Source organism: Camponotus floridanus, unplaced genomic scaffold (assembly GCF_003227725.1).
Source record: "Camponotus floridanus strain SB8 unplaced genomic scaffold, Cflo_v7.5 scaffold179, whole genome shotgun sequence".
Lineage (NCBI taxonomy): Eukaryota > Metazoa > Arthropoda > Insecta > Hymenoptera > Formicidae > Camponotus > Camponotus floridanus.
In genome coordinates, this window is record NW_020229302.1 from 25982 (window position 1) to 35000 (window position 9019).

A 9019-nucleotide genomic window follows, 5' to 3' on the forward strand; every position below is an offset into this window, starting at 1 on the left:
TTATATTTTTCGGCGGCGGATACTCGACTATCGGCGCGGTTTTGTCAGGGTCTACCTTAAGCCCTTCCTGTTGAATTAGAAACCCGAGATACTTAACTTGAGACCTACAGAATTTGCTCTTTTCCGGGTTTATCGTTAGACCTGCCTCTCTAATCCGATCTAATACACGTTTAGCAAATTAAATGTTCGTCAAAAGTGCGCGTTACGACCACGATGTCGTCTAAATAAGCGAAAGCGTGAGGTTCCATCTCGGGACCTATAAGTCGATCGAGCAATCGCTGAAATGTCGCGGGGGCACCGGTGAGCCCGTACGGCATGCGGGTGAAATGAAATAACCCTTTCCCCGGTACCGTGAATGCCGTTAATTCGCGACTATTTCTTTCCAGCGGAATCTGGAAATAAGCCTGGCTCTAATCGATCGTCGAAATATAACTGGCCGATCGCAATTTATCAAGGATGGCGTTCATGTACGGTAGCGGGTACGCATCCTTTTTCGAAACGCTATTTAATTTACGGAAATCCAGACAAAATCTATAGCTACCATTCGGCTTTTTGATCATGACTATCGGACTAGACCATTCGCTCTTCGACGGTTCTATTATTTTTGCCGCTAACATTTTATCTACCTCCGCGTAGATAGCTTCTTGGATTTTCGGCGAAACGGGATAATATCGCTGTTTAATTGGACGATGTCCGGCTACATCGATCTATGTTCCGTCAAATTCGTCGCTCCCGGTTTATCCGGATCGCCTATTATATGTTTCTTTAGAAATTTCGCCAATATCTGATCTTCGCGCCGACGATAATTCATTTAAACCACAACAAATAAGCGGATCAGATTTCGGACAGCCGAATTTTCTTGGCCTTGCGATTAGCGTCGCTTTTGCGACAGACAGCCCATTTTCCGGCCTATCAACATCTAATTTCGTTTCCGCTACTCTCTCACCTATCGACACGAAAGAGCTACTTAAATTACGAGTGGCCGTATTCTCAATAACATTCAAATGAAAAACGGGATCTAACGGCTGATTCTCAAAGCGATACACCTTGGCTGGTTCATTTTCGAAGTACCATTCTTGTCGCGAAAAATTGACCGTCATACTAAATAAACTTAAAAAATCTAGCCCTACTATACACGGAATAGCTAATGACGGCAACGCATACGCTCTCACATTATGAGTTCTATTATTTAACGTAAAAGGAAGATCCACCTCCCCCCTAACCCGTGTCGTCTGGCCGGTTGCCGTAACGACTCGTCGGCCATCTGACTTTCGAAAATTCGTATTCGATTTCTTTACTAATTCGATTACGCTAGAGCCCAAAAACGTACGAGTCGAACCACAATCCACTAAAGCGCCAATTTCTTTACCTAATAAATTAATTCGAACAAATAACATAGACGGAATGTCACGACAACCAAAAGCACTAAACGAGAATTCCTGACAATTAACGACACGAACAGGGGGTTGGGGTTGTTCAGGAGTCGGGTCCCCCCCATTATTCGACTCCTTTATTCTTTTCCCGAACAGTCAGGACACGTACGTAAAGTTACCTCCGCTCGACCGCATCTATAGCAGTGCTTCCGCGGAGCGGCTTTGCAATTTCGCGAGATGTGTCCGACACCCTCACAATTCCAACATTTAATTGTAGAATTACGCGCGGCTGTCGACTCTACGGCTGTCGCCCCTGACGACGACGAACCACTCGGCGCGGCCTTCGTCCCGGTCGCGGCCTGAGCTGTGCGATTTTTATTTCTTCGCGACTTTGATTTGCCTCCGTCCCCCTCCGAGGTGCTTAACGCGGCCAGGGTCTCGCGGCCTCGGGTCGCCGGCTTCGTATTACGCGGCGCGTGATAAGCGAGATCGGGGAACGATTTCTCCGGAGTCGGAGGAGCCCGATATCGTTGCGATAGCGAATAACTGGCTTCGACGCGAATCGCTAAATTTTCTAAGGCGTCTAATTCTCGTACTTCATCTCGACGAAGAGATTGTTGGAGTCGCGGTAATAAGTTCCTAAACGCGCAGCTGACTTGCTCCGATTCCGTCCACGGCGGCGATAATCGATCTAACATGGTTCTCAAACACGTAAAATAATCGGTGACAGGCTCATGTTCACCCTGAGTCTTTCTCATGATTTCCTCGCGCAGAGCGTACTGAAAATCTGGGTCGCCAAAGCGCGTTCTCCACGCGTCTTTAAAGACAGCCCAGTTCGACAGCCTATTACGCCTACTGCGGAACCAATAGAGAGCCATGCCCGTTAGAAAAATGGCAAGCAACGCAAAATATCCTCATCCGATATAGAACTAACTCGCGACCTTCCTCAATGCGCAGCAAAAACGTCTCCGCGTCCTCCCCTTTCGTACCCGAGAACTTCAGGTTCCACTTCCGCATGACGTTATACGCAGTCATTGCGGAATTTCCATTATTGTCGCGCGAAAAATCTCGACTTTCAGAGCGAGGAGTATCGCGAGAGCCTGAGGGTGCGCGAAATCTTGCTTGGTCCATGGGGCTATCCGGTCTGGCTATCGCGTCGACGGGGACTTCCAAAAGTTCCTCGTTCGACATTTTAATCGCTTTAAATTTTCGCTCTTCACGTACGCGACGCAGCAAACGTGCGGTCTGAATAGAATAACTTCCTTCCGTTGGAAGTTTCCGCCGCTCTAATTTTTCGAATAATTGTTCGCGATTTAATACGAAAATCCAGTCGTCCTCTGGATCGACTTGACTCATACGATACCGACAGAAAAACTTGAAACAAAATAAATATGTTCGAACTCGGCCAGATGTGGCCTCGACAACACTATAATAACCGTCGACAGCTCAAGAACACGAGACAAAGCCGTTATTGTTCGAATATCCTAGAATTGACAACAAATATGTGAAGGTTGGCAACAGAAATTTCCAACGAAAGTCTAAATCACACCAGAAACGAATACACGACCAACGAAAATAATAATCACGCACGAAACGAATACACAATCATAAGAAAAAATGACTTTGAACTAACTCAATAAATAATTTTAGCTCGCACAAGCTCCTCGAACTTTTTCTTACTTAACGCGAAGTCCTTGGTTTTTTTTTTTCAAACGTTAAATTTTGCAAAATAATCTCTGTTAGAATAATTAATTTATTTTTGCAACGAAACCTACGCCAAATTTTTGCGACGTTGCTCTATGTCGAATTTTGCAACGTGGCTCTACGCTAAACTTTCACGACCTGACCTATGTTAAACAAAATTACGTGGCCTATGCGCGATATTTTCTTTGAAACGTGGCCCCACGTTGGGCGCCAAATTTTTGCGACGCTTTTTCAATTCTAATTTTTATTCTCGCGGGGGAGCGGAAGCGCCGTCAAAAACACAAGGGTTTTGGTGTACTCGCGATCGGCGGGACAGGGATGGAGGGTGTCCGCGCGCGAGCCGCGGCGGAGCGAAGGCCGTCTCGATACCTCGGAAATGGGCGCCAGGCACGGTCTCTCACGTACCAGTTTTCACGAATTTTTCGAGAAGCGCGAAAGAATACGACAGCCCGCTTCGCCACGGGCTGGCTAGCTCGCCTAACGGTAGAGGGGCGGGGTTTGAAAGAAAAGTTAATTGATTGAGCGAGCTTACTAAATTGACAGACAAAGACGGACACAGAAATCACAGATGATCGCCAGCCAAATAAAGAACGCGAGCTTTAATAAAAAAAATAACAGATTTATTAAGAGAGTAAGAAAGTATTAACAGAAAAGAAATAACATTCGATACAGAATGGAAACAGAAATAATGTACTAGCCACGAACTGACAATAAATCTCGAAACGCTAGAAAAACGCGCGATATTCTAAGTCGGTCTAACAAAGAGCGTCTATTACGGAGGCTTCCTAAAGTCGAAGCTCCTGAGAACAATAATTTCTATAACGGAATTTTGGTAATTCGAATTCTTGCTAACGGTCGTACCATACGCGATAGAGAGAGAGAGAGCGATAGTACCGGTCTATCATTCGCAGCTTCGACAGCCTCGCGGAGATCTTACTAATTAATTGCGTATCTCGCAATTTCCTCCGAGCGTACTCGAAGTCGACAACCCAGAAATAAGACAGCCGATTAGTGACGCAATAAGCGAAAAGATATTAGTTTCGCGAGGAGAGATCTCGCATACGATTGGCGGACGATACCGGCGAAGTTCGATAGCCGGCGGCGGTCGAAGATTTTTCCGCCTTTTTCTGCGACGCTCGCAACTTAAATTTTTCTGGCAATCTGGGCGATGCGACAATGTCGTGTCACACCCCCGATACCTCCAACAGCGTGAGAATTAATTATCTTCTCGGTCTCAAGGTAATAAGGAAGGCCGGGCGACAGTCCCGCACCGTGCCTCCTTCGATAGCCGCAATATTTGCCAGGAATTTCCTGATCTCAGATATCGATACTTAGAATCGTGCGATACCCGCACACCGCGACAATTTCGAGGAATTAAGTTTCTTTTTTTCGAGACGAACAACTCGCACGCACACAATGGACGCGACAATAATACGCAGTTTCACGCAATATTCACGAATGACGATGATACTACACGAAGACTCATTAATCACGACCAATTACGTTCCACAGACTCGCTCTGAGACATATTTCAGAGGTGCGAGACGCGGCTTCGACAACCAAACGACAGCCCGTGCGAACTACGCATCGCTCGCGATTTACGACGCACGCGGTCGATACCCAACGGTCGAATGCTATGCGTCTTACGCACCCTGATACCCGGAGAGAGACGAGAATTACCCTACGATACGCACTTCCGTCGCCAGTGTCCGCGCTTCCTCAGCCGCTTGTCTCCTGTCGCCCGAAATGCACAAAATCGACCGACTCAGCAGAAGGCTCGAGCGGTCGCGATAAACGCCGTAATGACGACGGCGACAGAACGGCCGGCGAGCGGACACAATCACGCTCGCGGAGTACAAAATTACGTGGGCAACCTCACCGATGAAGGCTTCTCCCGGCTGCGGGGATGATCCTCGGTCTCGTCCTTCCCGGTCCGTCTCGTTCCCGAGCCCACTCACGCGACAATACACGATATATATTTTGATTGCTTCCGTCGAGCGGCCGCGGCAAAGTGATCCCTGGATCTCGCGATCCAGGGTCGATAGCGGGGTCGTTGGCCGCGCAGGGGGATGCGCGGACCCCCGGCCAATTAGCGGCCGACACGCGCGAGGTCCTAGCGCCTCGCGCGCCACGCGAGGCATTATCACGCCCCGCGCGAAATAGCGCCAAATCTAAACGCTGTCGCGGGTCCTTGTATGGCCCGGGTGAGGTCCTTCCCGGACGTATCCTCTCCTGGAGGATGGCTGTCGCAGCGGCTGTCGTTCCCGGTTGTCGAGGGGAGGCCATGCTGCTCTCCCCTGTCCGGATTCACGATGCAGGGCTCTCTGGGACAGGATCCTCGGCTCTTATAAATTTCCCTCAGCTGTCATTTTTAGCGGTCGCGGGGAGGCGATGCTGCTCTCCCCTGTTCTTCGGTGTTCGGTGGTGAGGTGTCTCAATCCAGACTCGATACAAGTACAAGATAGTAAAAAAAAAGAATTAATATTACACGCCATTTAGTATTACTCGCTCGGCTCTCCGGGGAGTACGATAGCTCTCTCTCTCTCTTGACCTTGGGCGCGGCCACTCGGTTAGCGCCCCGTCAAAATTGCCGGGGCGAATGTACGCGACGTGACGGCCACGTCACAGTACATTTATATCTTGATAAAATAAGAACAATTCGAAAAAAAATTTGTATATTGTCAGTGTGATTACTTCAACTTATTTATTTATTAATTCTTCAATTTATTTATTTTTATTTCGAATTTACAGTACCAGTCAAAACTGTATCACCTTTATGCTTTTTGAAAATAACATAATTTAAAGGGCATATATTTCTATTTAGATAAATATGTTTAATACTAAGTATGTAAATTACTGAATAATAAACTTTTCATTCAATAATAAAAACAGCAACTCAAGAAAAATTGATTAAATATATATAGTACATTTTGAATTAATAAGTACCCTCAAAAAACATAAAGTATATTTTTGGCCGATACTGTATCTATATTTGTCAAGCATGATGAAAAATAGACTAATGTTTTATAGTCTTCTTTTTATAGGTTTTTAATTATGTGAGAAGCCCAGTTTCTAATGCAACATCTTTATATATATTTATTTGCCATGTTGCATATGCTTATGCATGATGGAAAATTTCCATCTAATCATGATTTTTTTTCCATGACAAATCACAATTTTATTCTAGATGATAATAAATTAGATTAGATAAGCAGGCAAGTTGTAAATATCTTGTCACTTGTGCAAATTCTTTAAATGTACGATAGGAATATTTATACGTAAGGAATATTTATACGATAGGAATATTTATACATAATTGCACAGTTAAGCACTATATGACACGAATAATGTATATATTTTCGGAAACGTAAAAAAGAGATAAAATTAATTATAGACCATGTGTAATGTAATAATAATAAAAATTGTGAGGGGGTAATAATAATAATAATCAATATGTGCTATATAAAATATCAATTTGTCGAAAAATTCGCAGACTAAAACTTTATAATAAATTATAAAGTTAATAAACATAGATTAAAATTTTTTCCAAACATTTTTTATTCTATTCTTAATTTAATTTAATTTAACAAATATATTATTGTACGTATATATAATTTCAGGGATAAATTCGATTTGAATGTAACTTGAGTTATAATAATTATTCAATGTTGGGAATATATTATGAGCTAAGTTTCTCTAAAATTGATCGAACAATACAGGTATCTTATTGCTGGGTATTCCGACGGAGGTATATGTGCATGGTACGAGTTTCCTTTTCATCACTTGCGCGGTAATCGTCCTTTTTTTCGTCATGTCCAACGTATTCCTGCCAGTCTTCCAGTGATCTCAAGCTCACTAGCACATACGAATATCTCGAGAAGCGTTTCGACAAAAGAATGAGATTGCTAGGATCACTCCTCTTCGCAATCGGTATCGTAAATAAACCCTCAAAAAAAGAATTGTTTAAATTTTTTTTTAGCAAATTTACTATCTTGAATGATATAAATATATACGATATTTTTTTAAATGACTTGGCTCACGGTTGTCATCTACGTACCCGCATTAACCTTCAATCAAGGTGCATCTTCCGCAAAAAAGTTTAATAAGAAAATTAGTTGAATTAAAAATTAATTAAATTGACTTGCAAAATATAAGAAATTATGCGTGAAAAATCATTTTCGACATCTTTATTTTCAGTTACGGGAGTGAATGTACACATAATCACGCCTTTCGTGTGCATTGTTTGCATATTCTACACCTGTGTGGTAAGTTGATCGAGATTTAAGAGAAGAATATAAATGCAAGACAAACTCAGATACGGACGCGAATATTCTATTTAAAACATATTGTACAATTATGTTTGTCTTGTATATATATTTATTTTTATTATAAAAAAAATATATGTAGAGTATTTTAAAATTACACCAAATCTTTTTTAACGCAGATCTTTTTAAAGCAGATTGTTTGATCAATTAGTCAGAATGTTTTTCATGTTTTGCAAGCTTCTAATGATATATTTTTTTAATATTAAATTAATTCTATTATATTAAAATAAATTTTATCTAAAATTAACTGAAGAATATTTTTGAAGTATAGTTTATAAAAAATCTCTTTTCTTCTATCGCTTTTATAATTCCGAAATTATTCCCTCCATATTTTCGTCAAAAAAAAAATTCTCTTTAAAATCGATCAAAAAATATGCTAAAAGGATATCTGGTTTAAGATGTCTTATATGTATATATGTATATACATCTTATTGAATTACATTTCATAGTTAGATTAGGTTGATCCAACTAATGAATTCTATTAATAGCACTAGGAAAATAATTTAATCCTTTTACTGAAAGAATTTCTTTATTGCATTCAGGGCGGTCTCAAGGCAGTAGTGTGGACGGATTTTATTCAGACTTTCGTCATGTTCGGCTCCATGTTGTTAATTGTAATTAAGGGCACAGTCGACATTGGTAGAGTATCTTTAGTGATTCGGAGAAATCTAGAATCCGGAAGAATCGAATTACCTACGTGCGTACATTCAATGTTAATACAGAAGTCCTTATTCCGTTATCTTGACATTCGAATAAGTCTAGCTTTATATGAAAAAAAAAAAGATTGGAGATTTATAAATGATAAAAATTACAGTTTTTAAATATTATTTAAAGAGACAGATGTATTTTTTTATTTCATAAAACACCCGAATGATTACAAATATTGTATGTTAGTTGAAAAAACACACTCTAAACTAAAAATTTGGAAACGTTTTTTAAAAATCGATATTTTTAAGATTACTCATACAATATCCATATTATTTTATTTTATATAACATTTTATTTTATTTATTATGCTCTCTATTTTGTATATTTTTTGTTTTTTGTATATTTTTCGTTTATGTTTTATGTAAATTAGTTTTCATTAATAATTAAATCTAATTTAATCTATCTGTATTTATTTATCTATTTCTAAATTTTTGGAGTATACAATTACCTCACTTAACAGGACAGATTGGAGCCCTTTGACAAGACATACAATTTGGGCGCTCACGATAGGCGGTTTCGTACACTGGTTACACACCGCTGCTATCAATCAAAATATGATTCAACGGTACTTGTCCCTTCCTACTGTGCAATCAGCTAGAAGGTAATATTTTACTTTTTTATAAATTAAAATATAAAGAACATTTTTTACAAGAATGACATTATATTTACCTTAGTATACATAATTATATATCAATTTAAATTTATTAATTATAATAATTATTATTTATTATAACTATTATGTAAAAATTTTTGTGTTTTTAAATTAAATAAATAAATTTATTTCATGTGTCTTATATACAATTGATAATTACAAATATATATTGTACATGTAATATATTGAACATGTAATAAGTTATATAAATTAATTTTTACGCTCTTTTATATGTGTATACATACAGCTTCGTTTTT

General features: G+C 40.1%; 1 pseudogene; it reads left to right on the plus strand.

The window, feature by feature from the left end:
* The first annotated feature begins 4253 nt into the window (after positions 1-4253).
* LOC112637046 overlaps positions 4254-9019 on the plus strand; it is a 12886-nt pseudogene continuing 8120 nt past the window's right edge.